Source organism: Dermacentor andersoni, chromosome 4, assembly GCF_023375885.2.
Source record: "Dermacentor andersoni chromosome 4, qqDerAnde1_hic_scaffold, whole genome shotgun sequence".
Classification (NCBI taxonomy): Eukaryota; Metazoa; Arthropoda; class Arachnida; order Ixodida; family Ixodidae; genus Dermacentor; species Dermacentor andersoni.
In genome coordinates, this window is record NC_092817.1 from 69927275 (window position 1) to 69945552 (window position 18278).

At 46.0% G+C, this 18278-nt stretch overlaps 2 long non-coding RNA genes across 2 annotated transcripts; both read right to left on the reverse strand.

Annotated features, from left to right (window-relative positions):
• Nucleotides 1-2882: 2882 nt before the first annotated feature.
• LOC126536267 (uncharacterized) lies at nucleotides 2883-6109 on the reverse strand. Its single transcript, XR_007600631.3, has 2 exons — nucleotides 5740-6109; nucleotides 2883-3228 (listed from the first exon to the last, which is right to left on the reverse strand). It is a non-coding gene; the product is annotated as an uncharacterized lncRNA (long non-coding RNA).
• A 10001-nt stretch (nucleotides 6110-16110) lies between these two features.
• LOC129386352 (uncharacterized) lies at nucleotides 16111-17357 on the reverse strand. Its single transcript, XR_008613763.1, has 2 exons — nucleotides 17164-17357; nucleotides 16111-16404 (listed from the first exon to the last, which is right to left on the reverse strand). It is a non-coding gene; the product is annotated as an uncharacterized lncRNA (long non-coding RNA).
• Between the last annotated feature and the right edge of the window lie 921 nt (nucleotides 17358-18278).

Below are 18278 nucleotides of genomic sequence, written 5' to 3' on the forward strand. Positions count from 1 at the left end.
AAACGAATGTGAACCTTCTTAGTGAATGTTTGCACGTAGTGTTCAAAGGACACGTGCTTCGTTCGACAAACTTAACTTTAGCCTTAGGAAAGTAGAATCCTTGGATTCTCGTCCGAGACAACGACAGTAAGAGTTTCTATGAAAGCATGGGTGCTTCTTTTTAAAGCATCGGGACTATATTGAAGGCCAACCATCATCATCATAGAGAGAGAGAGAGAGAGAATGAAGAGGAAAGGCAGGGAGGTTAACCAGATATGAGTCTCCGGTTTGCTACCCTACACTGGGGATGGGGGATAGGGGTTAGAAAGATGACAGAGAGGAAAACGCTAAAAAAAGGAAAAAAAAAACACGCACACATGGAGGCACACACACAAAAGGCGTTCCAGTTAAAGTCGTTCACACAGGCCGCTAGACGGCAGCATCGACGGCAGCAGAGCTAGCAGCGCTCTTTACTTCCTTTCATCACATTGGTGATGAACCACCACATAAATGGACAATATTCTGCGATTCGAAGGCGGCACTGCAGTCTCTACTGTCACCTTTACGACGCGGACCACACGAACAACTAATATTCCATATTACAGAGACGTTGCAACATATAAGTGAAGCAGGCCATGAGATAACCTTTCAGTGGCTTCCAAGTCACTGCGGGATTATCGGCAATGAACGGGCGGATCACGCTGCCCGCTCAGCCCATACTGAGGAGAGCCACGTCCCAATTCCTCATTCTAGAACTGACGCAGCACGGGAGCTCCGCCTACTTGCTCGGCAGTGCACCGCGTCGCAATGGAATGAGCTACATTTAAGAAACACGCGACTGTACTCACTCGATCCAACACTAAGTCTTCGAGCGCCATCACAGCTTCACCGTAGAGACGCCACGCTTTTATATCGACTTTGGTTGGGCGTTGCCTTTACTAAAGCCTATGCATTCCGCATAGGGATGACCGACAGCCCAACCTGTGACCACTGCGGCCATGAAGAATCAATTGGCCATATTTTGTGTGCCTGCCCGCAGTACAGTACACAGAGGGCATGCCTTCGCCACGAACTTGACCAACTGGACGACCAAGCGCTATCCGAAAAAAGAATTCTACAACATCGAAAGGACCTACCGTCACAGAAGAAGGCCGTGCAAGCGCTATTGCGCTATTGCGATCATCATCATAAGTCTTCATTGTGTTTGTACGGACAGATAAATTCCATGTCTTCGTATCTTTCCTTCTTATTTTCTCTACGCTTTGCCCTTCACCTGGTGCAGAGTGACCAACCGCGTAGTTACCTCGGTTAACATCTCTGACTTTCATCTCATATTTTCGCACTCACCTTATTGCGTCAACGCATTGCTATCAGTGACGGACGCAGTAAGTGTATAACTTATTATAACACAACGTCCTTGCTATTTGCGGCAGATGTTGCAGTTTGTAGAATTGATGAATATAGTGGGAATACTGAGACTAGCAGTAATTTCGCGATACTATACCATACTTTTGATGTCCTGTTCCTCCACTAAGTTTCTTTCGCGCGATGCGGGAAAAAGCTTAGTGGAACATCAATTGATCTTATGACAAAATGAATAAATTTAAGATCTGGTGCAGGTCCAGGGTCAGAATGAACAACAGGTCAAGGGTTGCGATATCGGCCTGTTGGTTCATCGTGTCAAGTTATAGCGAAAAGAAAAAAAGCAATCAACGAGAACAGTGGACACACACGGCGCAAGTTACAAGGCAGTCTATGGCACTGATCAAAGTTCTAATAAGCAAGGAATTTAACGTAAAATTTCGATGGATCCCATCTCACGTAGCAATTGAAGGAAATGAAAAACCTTACGCTCTTGCACGCCTGGCACTGACATGTGTCCCAAAAGTAACAGCGCCAAAGATTTTTCAGAACCATAAGAATGCAATCCGCATTCACTTTAGGGCGATCCACCAGATTCCACACCCCGCCTGTGTACTCGGGAATAAGCAACGCTGTTGTACCGCACCCGAACCGACTCCGCGTACACCCCGGCTTGGTTATTCAAGACTGGACAATGCGCTTCCCCGTTCGGCGCCTTCTGTGGCGATATCACCGACATCGAACAATTCATTTGGATATGTCCGCAGCTCGACACAGAAGGGAAAGCAATTGTCGACAGCCTTGAAAAGAATGGTCTTTCACACAGGACCTTTGAAGACGTCATTCTCCCCGGAGGGCCAGCGGCAATCAGGAAAAAAGCGCAACGACTGCCGATTGCCTTCATACGAGACACGAGGATCTCAGACACCTGGTGACACACACAGTGCCACACATAGGATGCTCAGGCGTAACAATTGCCGGCCATGTACGCCAGGCTAACCCGCCTACTGCAACAACACCCCGATCTTTAAAATTAAGGGATTAGCGAGGTGCACGTGGTCGGTGACGTAATCGGTGACAGGCATCTTTAGTTCGGCTTGACGATGCAAATGAGTAGCGCCGTGCGTGTACAGTATTGTGTCATCGTGATTGTTTTGCGCTATAACTCTCCTTGAGAGCAGGTTATGCATTAAAGTGATCCAATCAGAAACAGCACCTGGAAGGCAGGATCTCGTGGTCGCAGATTTCTTCGTCCACGTCACCTTGACCAGCTGGAACAGCTTGGCAGACATATCGCTGGGTTAACATCTCCGGCTCTCATCAGACTTTCTCTCGCACTCTTCGAATAATTACTTGCAAAATGATGCAACCTCCCTAAAACCGGTGCACCTGAAAGCCGTGCGCAGAGCCCACAATAAAAACAAACACGAGTAAGTGCCATAACACTTTATTTAGTTGTGATACCCTATACTCGTACGATATCTTCATAACGAGTTGCCCTCTTATTTTTCTCTACGACACGACAGTGCAAGATAAATATGAAAGCGAAAAAAAAAAAAAAAGCCAAGACAAGTAGCCTGAATGGGCTTTCCGACAGACAGCCGTAATATTTTAGGACGTAAGCCGGCCACCGTCGACACTTATGAGGATAGATGAAACACACACCGCGCGTCAAAGCAAGCGACGAGACATCACAGAAAGAGGGCCAGGGAGGAAAGGCAACAGTCTGTGCACACGCACCGCCCTCGGTGAGTACGCAATGTCCAAGGTATTTGTAAAGATCACAGTCGACGTCCGATGTTCCGTTGTTGTACCATAAATTAGATGTGGCACACGAGACCGTGCCCAGGTGGGTGATGTCAGCCCGGCACCGATGCCACACACGACCTGCACGAGGGAACGAAAGGCGAGTGAGCGACAGAAACCTGAAAACGGATCCACTGGTTTATTATTAAAGCGGCACGATAGACATCCAAGGTATACAGAGGGAGAAATCAAGTGTTAGAACTTATCTTCTGGCAGCTTATAAAGGCATACAATGGATGGCCGTCGTGGTTGTATAAGCACAGAGGTATAAAAAGGAAAAAAGGAAAAGACCCCAACTTTGGTAATAATCTTCCAGCAAGATTTACACTACCATTTACATATTTGATTACATATTTGAGGCAAGTCAAAGGTCCCCTAACTAGTGTTATGAATATGTTTGGAACTCAGCCGCATGGTCCACCGTGCGAGATGCTAAAGGTCTATGTTTAGAGCGACCAGTAATGGCAACGTCAAGCGTCAGATTAAAAAAAAATTGAGACTGCGCTAAAAATCGATCGAATACAGGAGAACATGCGCGTGTAATATGTATGACATTCGCGCCTTTCTGTATTAAAACTTCCGCTAAGGTATGTCTGTAGCATCAAGCCAGGCGTTTCGCTAGCTAGGCTACATCTGCGGCTCAATGAAGTCTAAGGTACGGGGAATCTAGGACGTGCAGCTACAAACGAAATAGAACTGTTAAGGCCCAATATAGAATTTGCAATTGGAAACAAGGTGCTGAAGCTAAAAAACAAAAAAAGCCTTACAGAGGTCGCGGAGGACGTAGCGTACGTTTGGTGGTCACAATAAACACTAAACGACAGTACCGCACTCCATTATTCAGCCTGGTGGTCAGAACACGGCTGAGCATTTTCTTTTTTTTTGAAAGGAATAACTACAATTGTTCTAAGTTTGTAGTAGATTGGATTATGGGGTTTAACGTGCCAAAACCACGATTTGATTATGAGGCACGCCATAGGGGGGGACTACGGATTAATTTTGAGTAGCAGAGACGCTAATCAATGCGTACGTGCAATAATGGCCGCTGGAATAAGACAAATTGCGGCACAGGCTGGGCCGGCAACAGGGGGCGTAACAGACGGCGCCCAACAAAGAGTAAACAAACTACAAGACGCAACACAAGGCAGGGACGTGCCCAAAACGAGGGCAGCTGCCACACCAAATGCACCCCAGAGGCGACAAAGATCTGTTGGCAAACTTCCACGGCGCACGAGGAAACGAGGGAGCACGCGTCGATAACCGCCGCCCCCTTCGTCTCTCCCCGCGGCTTCCTCCTTCCAGTCAACATCCGCACCAAGCGCGGGTGGCGAGGCCAAGATTAAATTTGCACGAGCGCAGGAGGACGCGCTTGACGACTGCTGCCCTGGGCTCTCGGCCTCGTCCTAAGCAAGGCCCATCGTTGCCGAAAACATTACTCCCTGCCTCTTTTTAAAGCTGGCCCTGTTTCGCCTTTAAGCCCTTCCTTGAAGCAATTCTTTTTCTTCTTCCCCCCCTAGAGGCACACCGATCGACCTGGGTGCAGCTGACCAGACTGGTTCTTGCCACGACCCGCGGCACTCTATTACTCCTGCAGTGTAACGCTTACACAATAAAAAGGGGACAGTGCTAGGCGGTTGCATCAACGTCGCGAGTAGACGGATAGGGAGGGGACAACGGCCTAAATCTAATGTCGTGCTATGGGTCGGCGAGTTTAGAAATGAGAAATATATAGCTGCAGCGTTCTGGTGCTCCGGTCAAACAGGTATCACTCACGAGCATGCGTGGAGTGCACCGACACGTGGCCCTCGCGCACACCACGAAGAACACCGCAAGGTCTTGAAATTTTAAATATGGATAGACGCCGTCATCTTGAGTGCTACGTTCATGGCAAGCTCAAAAGGTTTCGCAAAAGGATTGTGACGTTGCTAGGACGTCTCGGCACGACAAAAATACGACGTGGCGTCTTATTTTCACTCCGTTCCCCACGATAAAAAGACAAGGGACGCACAAAAGGCAGATCGATAAAAGTGCAGCCTCCTCAGAGCTTATCTTCGGAACAATGCTCAATATCTCGTGCTTTTCGTAGGTCTGAGAGCCCAACATGTGTGCTTTAGTCGCATGACAGCACGCATCGATGCTAACGACCACGCCTTTGTGAGGTATATTATAAACAAAGGGCGTGCTCTTGCCCGCCCTTAGCGACAAGTTCTGCAAAAAAACAAGTTCGTTAAAGAACTAACAGTAGCAGCTCGAAGTAATATGTACTGCGCATTTTCGAGCTCAGTATTACTCGTCTCCAAGGGATCCACAACACAGGAGTTGAACGCCAGGTGCCGACGCCTCCCAGGTAACTGCGCTGTAAGGCGCTCAAGGCCATTCGCGCTAGGGGGCGGGAGACGAACATGGCGCCAGCAACAAAGGATGCACACATATACGATACCTTCACGCTTAGCAACGCATCGACACTGATGAATTTTGGTTAGCAGCGTCCGTTACAGCGATTCTCGAAAATTATCTTACGCTTTTAGGACTCATTTGCGCCCCGTGATTAAACCTAAGTACTGGCACTGACAAATCAAAACAAGCTCTTACCAGACTTCAATGCCGGTTGCCGCCAGAGTTCCTGCGGTTCCTCTCGGTGTTGGCCATTTTCGTGACTAGTTTACGGACGTGTCCGCTCGGGTCGTGGTGGTTGGTGTGCTCCGAAGCTTCCTTCTTCGACCTCTGTTTGCCGCTGTGGCCCGCATACAGGAACTTGTCGTGGTCGAAGTTGTAGTGCTCGTACTCGTCGAAGTGGCTCTCAGACATCTCGAATTACTTGCTTCCAGCAACGGGTACTCGATAAAAGAACGAAAACGTGCAGAAAACCCAGCAGCGGGCAGGCAACGAACGAGTGAGTCGCAGGCTCAAGTTGGAACGCAGAGACGTTTGCCTCCTCTCAGAGACGGTTCTCCAATAGACGCAGAGGCAGGCCCGCGCCGCAGCGTTTATGTTGCCGTCCCGGCGCTGACGTCACCGTACCAGTCAAAACAACACACAAAGCGCAAAATGAGAGCAAACGCGCCGCTCGCCACCTGGCGCCGGCGCCGATAAGCTCCGCGGCGAGCTTGCCCGGGCTCGTTTGGCTCGCCCAGCGCCGTTCGTCGACGTCGGCGGTGCGCCGACTTTTCCGATTTTAGTTTATTTCAAAACTCTTGGTTTTGTGAACGTCAGTGACGGCGTTTGCTTGCCGACGGTGCAGGGCGCGCTGCAAAACAGACGGTTGTGGAGTAGCCTCGACGTGCGAGTGCATCGGCCGTCCACGTATACGATACGAGAAATTGTTCTGGAACGTTCGCGCGCCCGCAGCGGTAAATAAAAACAAAACGTGACTCATACCCGGTAACCTTGAATGAAAGGGCGTTCGCTCGATCTAGTAAAAAAAAAGCGCATATGCTGGCGGCGACGTAGCAGTGCACACGGTTTCAGTTGCGTACGTGAAGGCGATCGGGAATTCACCTTGTGTTGCGACCTCGTCCGCTGAGTTGCGCTTGCAAGGCGTGCGCTGTCTGAGGTGGCTAGATAAAAAGAAAAGAAAGTACCAAATGGAGGCAGTCTCTGGCGCTCGAGGCTTCTCAAACTGACGTCGATGGCTGGGTGACTCACGCGTGCAGGGCTCGTACTTTCACGTGCGTAAAACAATCACTGCAATGCTTTAGAGCGTTCCCGATGTTCGATTTCTGCCTCATGGAATAGGGGATGATTACTAAACGTTTGCACGTTGCTCGCAGCTTTAATGTTCTTGCAATGAGGCCCCCGATTGCGTCATTATATTGGAGTACGTGAAGACACGTGGCTTGCTTTCGATATGCGCGTTTGTTGTCTAAAGGCGAAGTTGTTTTCTTCGTAGTTCTCTTGTAATTTGTTATGAATAGACGAAGTAGGAGGCCATGATGTCGTACGCTACTGAGCATAATCAAAGTCCACAAATCCACACAAACAAAGATGAGTTTACTTAAGGTCTACCATTTAGTAGTAGCATAAGGCTTATGTGTCACAGTGGCACATGACCCACTCGTAGAATTGGCCAGGCACCGAATAGCACAAATATAAGAAATCAAGAATGTACTTTAACGTAAAAGAAATTAAATCTCTCTCTCTCTCTCTCTCTCTCTCTATATATATATATATATATATATATATGTATATATATATATATATATATATATATATATATATATATATATATATATATATATATATATATATATATATATATATATATATATATAGGTTCGTTAATATGCAGAGAACAAAGCATTTGGAAAGTGTATAAAATAATGCGTCAGTGATTCAGTGATTAAATATAGTCGAACACAGGTGTTCTTGTTGGCGGACGCTGACCTGTCTTCCTCCACGACAAAAAAAGAAAGAAGCAAGGAAAGAAAGAGAGAAAGAAAGGGCTGATTGGGAACATTAAACAGGCTCTTATTTTGATCCTGACGTAAAAAAACAGGTTAGGGTAAGTTTCCACTGCGATATTAAGTCGCTACTATTGTGCACCTGCCATGGTGGCTTAGCGGCTATTGTGTTGCGCTGCTAAGCACGAGCTAGGTCGCGGTATCGAATCCCGACCGCAGCGGCCGCATTTCGGTGGGGACAAAATGCAAGAACACCCATGTCCCGTGCATTGTGGGCACGTTAAAGATCCCCAGGTGGTCAAAATTAATCCAGAGTCCTACACTAGGGCGTGCCTCATAAACAAATCGTGGTTTTTGGCATGTAAAACCCCCCAGTATTCAATTCGTTACTATTGTCTCTTTATTCAGCCTGTTCTGAGTCATTTCAAACTGAGCAATAAATAGCTGAAGGGCATGGAAGATAACTGCATTGCATTTTAATAGCATTCGAAAGGGCTTCATTGCGCTCAGGAAAATCCCTGTCGAAAATGAAACAAAGCCGAAACACGTTTGACGTGGCAGTGCAGGCTGGAGAGAGCGCGCATGTAAAATGTAAACAATCATCTTGCTTTTGCAAGTGGCAAGTAAACGAAGACTTGTTGTTTCTCGCCTCTCACCCTGACGTCTCCAGAAGCTTCCATCCGTTCCTCGTAACCAAACAATCGCAAAAGTCAATTCGAGTGCACAGCTGCGAGCGAAGCAGTGTAGCGGCAGGGCAGTAAAACGTGTCTCGGCAAGTTGCCGGAACACGTGAGTCGCACACAGCCCAGTGTTTAGAGTTGCGGAGCACCTCTCGCCTGTCTGCTGGGGAAAAAAAAGAGAGAAAAAAAAAAAACTGCCCGTAGCATGGTAAAAGCCCAAGCACTGATGTGAGCGCTCGAAACTCCCAGCGTTCAGAACTGGCGTGGCTTCGCTTGAGGAAGCCTTGTCTGATGGCCAAGGCCGAATGCGAGAGCGTGGCACGCTCCCCCAGCCTGTGCCCAACGTTGTTGACTAGCACGCTCGATATGAAAGTGCATATGCTATAAAAAACGAACGTTTCGTGGCGGTTGCTGCGCACTCGGCTTGAATGATTTGCTCTGTGTGAAGTGACATTTTTGCACGAAGCGCACGCACAGCTGCATGCACATTTTTGACACAGGCACGCGATTTCCAAGGTCTGCATTGTCCGATGTAGTGGTGTCTGTATGTTCGTTCTAAAGCAATTCACGTATTTCTTGTGTGACTTCAAAACGTGTATTTACAGTCAGTCAATCGATCAATCAATCGATCAATCAATTTTGTTTTCTCTGAAATAGAGAGTGGAGACAGGACTAAAACCTCGCAAGCTTGGCAGAGGTCCTGCCCCCTTTTTCAAGTTGGCAGTACAGCAGACCAGCAAGAAAACATCATTTTTTCACACAAACAAACATTCGGAGGACAAGAGAATTGAAAACACTAGGCAAGAAACAGCGCTATTTATTGCAGTACAAAAGAAAATAGCAACACGCTATGGGAAAGAAAGAAACATTATAATTATAAATATGCCTGTAGTATGATCACAGGTAACTTGTTCAGAAAAGATTGTTTAATAACATTACAGATAAATTTTGATCTAACGAAGAAATTTACAGTCCCCGGCAAATACTCATAAAGTTAAATGTTGTCGTCAACCCGAATTAAAGAAATTAGCTTGTATTAAACTCGATTTAACGAGGCTTCTCCAGAGTAAGTGAGCAAAAAGCGGTGATTTCTTTCTAATGTTGAAGCAGACGGGTATTTCTTCGAGCATGCGCTCTAAAGCTATCGCGTTAAAACATCTAGGCACCCTAATCACGACCCTAGCTTTATTTTGACGAGGCTGCACGCCGCGCCCGTGCACGGAAGAACGGACTCAGCTGTCACTAGAGTTCTTGGCCTCTCGGACTCTTTACACGCGCAGGCGTCGGTAAAGAGTATTCGTAAAGAGATTTCAAAGGAGCGAAAACTCTCTTCTTCTGAACTTCCCGATTTAACAAAATAATTCGAGCATGGTCAGCCCTTCATTAAATGGAGTTTCAAATGTAGTTGAGTGCTCAAAAGGGTCAAATATTTCTTGGTTTAACTTATTTAATAACACTGGCAAAGTATAAGAGATATATTGTTCTGTGTAATAAGCTCTAGCTGTAAGAACTAGCCACATTTCTTTATGTATAATCTGCGAATTATGGGTGTTTTTTGAAAGTTCTGCCAGATGACCAATATAATTTTCATCACTTCGTGAAGAAGACTTGAAACTCATTAAAGTTCTGTAATTGTATACAGCAGAGACTGGTAAGATTTCATATGTTAAAAAAGAGGTCACGTGTTGGGAAACAGTAACGCAGGTCGGCAATGCATCTCAAAGCTCTTTTTGAAGAAGGTGCAACTTGGACAAATCAGTGATACCCTTAGCGACTCAAACGGTGCTGCAATATTGTACCATCTGAGATATTTATTATTATTATTATTATTATTATTATTATTATTATTATTATTATTATTATTATTATTATTATTATTATTATTATTATTATTATTATTATTATTATTATTATTATTATTATTATTATTATAGTATCGGACACTGTCGCGCTTTGCAGTCCGACCTGTCGTCATTCTCTGAATAGTGCCAAATAAACGAGCTTACTCTAAGTTCATCTCACACCAGAATTGTGTCATACTCGCGTAAAACACATAACATTGTCCTCCCTTATTCAGTTGATCATGCAGTGTTGGCCGGAGTTGTAGAAATAAACGATCTCGGTCTGCTTTTTGACCGTATGTCAAGCTTCTCCGCCCACGCTAAGCGCGTATATATCAACGTGATGTCCGTGCCCGCTTGGTCCCTTCTGCAGAATTACAAGACATTTTCGTACCCCACTTTTCCTTCCTCAGATTTTTCACATCCATGTATCTTCCGTTACTTGAATAAGCCTCAGTTGTGTAGAATGGCAAGAGCAAGTCAAACAGCATATTAGTCGAGTGTGTGGAGAAAGAACTCGTGACTTTATACAAAAAAACCTTCTCCTGACCCCGGAAGTTTCGATAATTATGCTACACTTCCGTCACTTAGCTGCTGACGCGGTCGTAATGACGCCCTCTTTTCATATAACGTGATTCGCGGCATGGTTACATGCAAGGAACCACTAAAGCTTCTATCTCACAGAGGCTTCCGAAGAAGACTACCAGGGGACATTCCAGGTTCCCTTCAATGACCCTTCCAGGTTCGTGCCTATTTCTGCAGCCACTCGTCGCTTCTCCACAGAATGCAAAGTCTTTACAGCTGTCATTTTCTCCGCCTTGATAGCTTTCAAAACGTGTTGTCTTCCTTTTTTCCACTTGTCGCGCTTTCTCTTGAGCAGTGATAGAAACACAAGAATTGTCAATCCATCCGTCGCAGTTGCCCATCGGCTGCGGCGCATTCTGATTGCAGCACAATTATGCGAAGCACACTCGTGGTATTTGGGTTTTCGTGCACTTTAACGGACTGTGGTTGGCCAGATTCAACTAATGAAGTATCAACACGGAAACGCCCATTACGCATCTTTATTATATCAATACCGCTGCTTTTGGAACGTAAAACCCACTCGAGTTATTAGTCGCTCCATCTTTATGGAGAGCACTCTGCGCACGAAAGCACTTCATTGTCCGCGGGAGTTATATTTATTCCTGCCTAGCGGTCGTGACTCTAATGTCAACGGCCCATGTGGCGGTGATAACTGGTGAGCTTGGCGAATCGTTATCAGCAACCTCGTACGCCGTGTTCGATAACGGCTCATTTGTCGTGTGCTAACGTTGCTTTCTGACCCTTCTCCTCGCGATTTCCTTATTGTCCTCTGTGCCCTCTATCTATACCCGTATTTGCTGGTCGGCCCGACGCGTAAGTGAGCGTAGTCGCGCCATTTGTTATCGTAGCGTGCACTTATTTTAATTATGCGCACTGATAATGAATGCACGGACGAAGAGGAAAGTAAACATGTTGCTAAGTGGGAAGTTTGTGGGGAGCAAGAAGTCGTAGGCCGCAGCACGCCTGCTAAACAAACGAGACGAGGTGCACCTCGTCCGAATTACAAAAAAAAAAAAATATTTTCCACATATCTGGCACAATACTGTTGAAATTCGATTTAATGAAGTGATGACCGTGCTCAAATTATTTCGTTAAATCGGGAAGTTCGTAAAACCGAGAAATTTTTGGGTCCTGCGAAATTTAAAATTGTAACGTAGCGACACGCAAAGGCTATCGCGGCATTATATTTGCCGCTAATCCAGCCATCTGTCGCATAAACCACGAAATAACGAAAGAATCACCGCCGCCCCTAGGCGGTGTTGAGTCGGCTGATCTGAGCATAGGCGGCGCGGCATGCAGCCTCTGCAAAATAAAGCTAGGGATGTGACCATGGCGCCTAGATGTTTGAACGCGACAGTTTTAGAGCGCACGCTCGAAGAAAAACCCGTCTGTGTCAAAATTAGAAAGAAATCACCACTTTTTCTCTCATTTATTTCAGGCAAAACTTCGTTAAATCGAGTGCGGTCAAATTTGTTTCGTTAAATCGGGTCGATGTTAACATTGAACCCTATGGGCACCTGCCGGGGAATGTAAATTTCTTCGTGAGATCGGGAACTTCGTAAAATCAGGTTTCGTTCGATCGAGTTTTAACTGTAAAGCATCCGTTATCAACGATTGTTTGTTTGTGGTGTGCACTTGGCCTTGTCTCACGGGCTTTAGTGCTATGTGGTGGAGAGGTTAACAAACCGACACGCCGCCGAACCCGATGCGCACGGTACGCTCAAGACCTCGGCCAAGCGTAAATTTGCTCGCAAATGCAATGGGTGTTCAGAGCCGGGTGACTACACGATTGTGGTATATCAGTCCTGGTGATCAGTAGGCCTGGGGCCTTAGTAGCCGCTATATAAGCGAACGAATACCATGGGAGTCTCAAAGACCAATGACTAAAATAATAAAAACAGTATTATATATTCCTATACAGATAAGAGGAACGAAAATAGCTGAATAACGGCATCTGCGTCCTTTAGATTCTCTATTTGTAAACGGAAGTAAAAACAAACGCACACGCGTGCGCGTTCGGAGGGGAGCGTTGTGTTTACTTACTTGCTTGCTTTTACAGAAGCCGCCGTTCCTGGAGTGAGGCGTTTCACAACACGGCAACGCAATGGCGTGCCGCCATGCAGTCTTGGCAAGCCTCGTTGCTTGTGGTAATTGCATGAGCGCACTGAGGGCGTTGCCACCGACTAAAGTGCCAAACAGCTGGCAAAGAACCAGCCTCTTGCAACATTTGTACCTCACGTGTCCTTTCTTTCTGCGCCCGCTAATTGACTGTTCCGCTACTCATAGTACACTGCCCGGCCGCCAACATAGCGCATTAGAGGAAGTGGACAGAAACGGATTGTGTTCTTGAACGCGACCATAGCGTATTGACGATGTGGTGTCGGCGTCAATGCTCATGCGCACGGCCCGAGGTGTTTCTATGTGGGACCTGTGGCATCTGCTAACTTTGGGCCCAATATTTCCAGTTATCTTTGTTCCAGTAACACCCTATCCTGGTGTCGTATCCGTTTAGTAGGATGTGTTCACCGTCCATGCTGTGCAGTGCATCCTGCTGTACTCTGTTCATCGCGCGCTTATGTCAGTGCTCTGGTATGGTTTGCGATAGCCAGGTACATTGTCTCTGTAGCTGTGGCAACAATAGGCAGTAAGCCGTTTCCTGAAACACTAATCCTGGGCCCGTGGATAAAACGCTTTGCGTGCAAAGGCAACTAGAAAGAATGTTTATTTTTTTTTATTTGCAGGGGATGGGGATTTTTCCTCGATCGGGATTTTTAAAATGTGCTACCTTGTTAATGTCTTCATTATTTATACATTTATCTTCTTCCCTTTACTCGCGCTTTCCTAATCCCACTGCTCAGTAGCTGCCGAAAACGCATTGATTTAGGAAGACCTCAAAGTCTTTTTAGATATGTAAGTATTACTCTCTCACGTTCTTTCTGTAATGCCCGTTATATCGTGCACACGTGATACAACACTTTATTCAATTTAAAATAAATCTGAAAGACTTATCTTAAAGGTACTGTTCCAGGGAGCACAGTGAGAAAAAATTAATAAACTCGTGTTGTTGATGGCGTCAGTACATATATTCACTTCGCCTCAACTTTCACCAGCGTCTTTACGAGGTCACCTATAGGGTTAACGCGGAGTACACACGCGCGCTTCAAGATAGGATATTCTACAATATATCACATCCATGTCATCAGTCAGGTAATCGAGAAACCTGCAGAGCGCTATTCTGCATAGGGTTCTCCATAAGGCTTTCATAGGTTATCCAAAGGCATTTGATTCAGTTGAGATGCCAGCAGTCATAGAGGCATTGCGAAATCAATGAGTACAGGTGGCATACATAAATATCTGGGGAATGTCTACAAAGATTCCACAGCTACCTTGGTTATCCATTACTATCCACCAGAAAATCAGAAAATTACCTATCAAGAAAGGGGTCACGCAAGGAGACATGATCTCTCCACTGCTATTCACTGCATGCTTGGAACAAGTACTCAAGCTATTAGACTGGGAAGTTAGGAGTGAGGATCAACGGCGACTATCTCAACAACTTTCGGGTTGCAGATTACATTGTCCTGTTCAGCAACGATGGGGATTAATTGCAACAAATGATTAAGGACCTTAACAGAGAAAGTGTAAGATTAGGGTTGAAGCTTATTATGCAGAATACAAGAATAATGTTCAATAGCATGGCAAGGGAACAAGAATGCAGGATCGACAGTCAGCGTTTAGAGTCTCTGCAGGAGTGCGTTTATCTAAGTCAATTACTCACAGGGGACCCTGATCATTAGAAGCAAATTTACAGAATACAAGTGGGTTGGGGTGCATACGGCAGGCATTAGGAAATCCTGACAGAAAGCTTACCACTGTCATTGAAAAGAAAAGTGAACATTCATTGCCTTCTACCGGTGCTAACAGATGGGGCAGCAACTTGGAGTTCAACAAAGAAGCTCGAAAATTAGTTAAGGACCGTGCTAAGGACGATGGAACGAAAATTGTTAGGCGTAACGTTGCGGTACACGAAGGGAACGGTGTGGATCAGAGAGAAAGCGGTGACAGCCGGTATTCTAGATGAGATAAAGAAAAAAAAAAAAATGGAGCTGAGCAGGCAATGTAAGGCTTAGGGCATAAAACCTGTGGACCATTAGAGTTACAGAATGGGTGCAAAGGAAGGGGAAGCGCAGTCGAGGATGGCAGAAAATTAGGTGGAGGTGATGAAATTAGGAAATTTGCAGGCGCAATTTGTAATCAGCTAGCTTAAGACAGGGATAATTGGAGATCGCTGTGAGTGGCGTCCTTCCTGCAGTGGGCATAAAGATAGGCTGATGGTGGTGGTGATGATGATACGCGCGTGGGCTGCAGTAACATAACAAAAATACCTAGTCGTTTCATTGCTTGCGTGGAGCACAGTCTACGTCTTGCGAGCTTTAGTTACGTGTTTAACACAGGACATCGTTCAAGACCGTTGTGCAAAAGTTGATCAGAAAAAAAATACCGAAGTAAAGAAAGAAGAAAAGAAAGAAAGAAGACTTGCCGTGATTAGCAAGTTAATAACCTCGCCAGTAGACGGAGGCGATGTCTGCATCACAGCAGCTCGTCATGCGGCCTCGAGAACAAGTGCGTTGCGGCAGCTGGCGGAGGAGTCGCCATCTAGACCTCTCTGGCGTACTCTTACGCTGCGCGGCCACGACGTGACCTATACAGCTCGCTGTGCGACCTAAAATAGCCGATCGACTATTCAAAGCATCCAGTATCCGACCTCGTGCGTCTGACGCCACGTACTCGTTCTATCGTGCCCTGTGTGCAATATAATAAAGGTGTAGTGGGAGCCGGCACCATAGCCATCTGGGCATCTTATTGTAGTTTCAGTTCATGCGAGGTGGTCAAAATTAGTCCGGAGTCCAGTGGTGCGGCTTGCCTCATACTCAGATCATGGTTCTGGCACGTAAAACTCCGGAATTATTGATTTTTAACCGTCGTCATGGAATAGTTAATTGTCACTATAGTTATCCTTGTCGCAGAGGTAGCTACTGTTGAACTCTGTCTCTCTCCCTCTCTTTTTGTTATCCCACCCTGGCAGTCTGTCCTCTCAGGTCGTGGCTCACATGCTAGCTAACAAGATTGGCCTGTGTCAGACAGAGGCATTTATTATGATGGAAAAGTTCTGAACAGATATGTACTCATCATTAGGCAAGGAGAATAGCAGTAAAAAGAGAACTATAGAAAAGCGTCGACGATGGGGACGAAAGTGCGGGTCTGAATCAACATGAACAGCGAAGTCTACTTTCCGGAGCTTGCATGCTTAAATTAGGTTAACATGTTTTTACTAGATTTAGCAATCGGGTTGGGCAAGAGCGTCGGCACTTATTGCTTTGCTGTTTGCGTCAGCTACGAGACACTGATGTTGCAGTTTGACCACAATGAAAAAGAGTTAACCACTGGACCGTCATACCAACCAGAAGCGCTTTTTTATTTCTTGTTATTGTTGTTGTTTCGCCACGGAATGCTCCAGGACAAATCCATTGCAGCACTCGGCCTCACCGGTCGCGTGCTCCTGCCGCTTAATGAACCGCGAATGCATCGGCATTCGAGCGACAAACATTGGTGGGGCGCGATGCCGGAAGAGGAAGCAACGACGTTGTTATTTGCGTAACTACACGAGGAAGCGACAAAAGCAGCACTACAGGCGTACGTGGTATAGAGCGTGGACATAGGAAGACACAGCCAAGCAGTCAAAAAGCGTCACTGAAAAAAAAAATCAAAAATGAAGAAAAGTGCGAAAGGTATCCGGGGGCTTATAATGACCGCATTCGCTGCAGCGCGCTCAATATGCAATATTTCGCTTGCCACACTCCTCATTGTAATTACGTGTTCCGCGAATAGCTTGCAGAGAAGGAAAAGAGAAATACCCACCGGAGGTTGCTTTCTGAGCATACATGCTCACCGCAACGGTCGTCATTTCGCGAGTCCATTATCACAGTGTTGCTATGGACAGCTGCGCGAAGCGCACACCCGGTGGCAACGAGTCTATAGCTCCTATACACGCACACATCTTCTGTATGACGTGCGGCAGTCGTTTAGACAAAAAAAAAATTACGAGCCCTGCATATATTTTGCTTAGGGCAAGCACCTAAGCCAAGTCACAGGCCCTGTCAGTATCTTTCTTTTTTTTTTTTTCTCAGAGGAATCCAGTAAATGGATACGTGAACTCACTGCCAAAAGTTTAACACTAATTTGGAGACATGAGATCGTACACTCTTCATCATTAACTGTAAAACAATCTCAGCGCTGTAAGTAAACATTGGCACCGAAATGCTCTAATTGTGACTCTTGTTTCTACGGCTAACAGGCCAGGGTGATGTGCTGCCTCCTCCGCGGAGTCGACATCGTTAAAAAAGAAGAAACAGGAAACTGCTCCGCGAGCAAACACGCGGCTTTCCTCACGCGCCAGCTCTAACGGACACATTCGTGGTGCCAAAGATTTATCTATTCCTTTTCGCTTACCTCGCGTCTTTCTCGTGTGGCTTATCTCAACAGACGCGAACGTGCATTGAAGAGGAGCGATACGGGCTTCAGAGAAGACGACGGCCTTTAGCTTTTGTGGCGTATAGGATTTGCATAGCGGTCACCTTGAGGCGTTTGACCTCTTTCCGCGCACGTTCACTTTGTTCTAAACACAAATGGCGCTGCCGCCGAGAATCGCGCGCAGCTGTTTTCACTGGGCGCCGCTTGATGAGTAAGGAGGCGGCCTCTTAGCTTTCGGCGCTCACTGAGCGTGTTGTCAAATGTTCAGAAGCAGCTGCGTGGGACAAGCAGTCTCCGCTGTCTTCTACGCTCGAAAGCAAGTGTGGTTTTAAAGGTCGCGAAGGACGGAAAGCAGAGGGTGACGCGCGAGCGAGCCTGTGCGCATGCTGGTTAAATTCATTGCAGTTTCGCACAAAAATTCAAGCTCAGCTGTAGTTCGGTCAGAATATGCGGCACATTGCGCGTGTATGAAAAAAAAATTTTTTTTTGCAATCCGCTGAGGGTATAGCACTTTCGCATAGCTATATGGACACATACTCTCAGGCACATACCCAGGGGCCTAAAGAATTGAGTAGACCAGATACTATAAACTCAAGAAAATTAAAGAACCCGGTTAATATCATGCGCTATTTCATTAGGAGATATGTGTGCTTTAGCGATACCTATCAGTCAGCATTATGTGTGCAGGCTTATTCGTGATTTATTGTTTGATTACGCGGAACATTAGAATGTTTGATCTTTATAAGGTCGTGAGCAAAGATAATCGACTTTATGCTCCGCACAGGAATATACGGGTGCATTATGCTAACAACAACAACAACAACAACAACAACAACGACGACGACGACGACGACGAAGCGACCAAAGAAGAAGATTACAACGCAACGTTCAGACAACTTGGTATAAACTTTTCCATTCTGAATGTTCTTTCTCTAGGAATCTCATTTTTTGGAAACTACTTCAGGGATGTTTGCTCAGCCGTGGAGGAATTCATAGTTGTTTCAGGGCGATTATCTTAAATTCTTTACATGTTATTTTTATTCATTTCCTCCTTACAATTTTACCAACTTCAGTATTAACAGAATTTTCCTAAT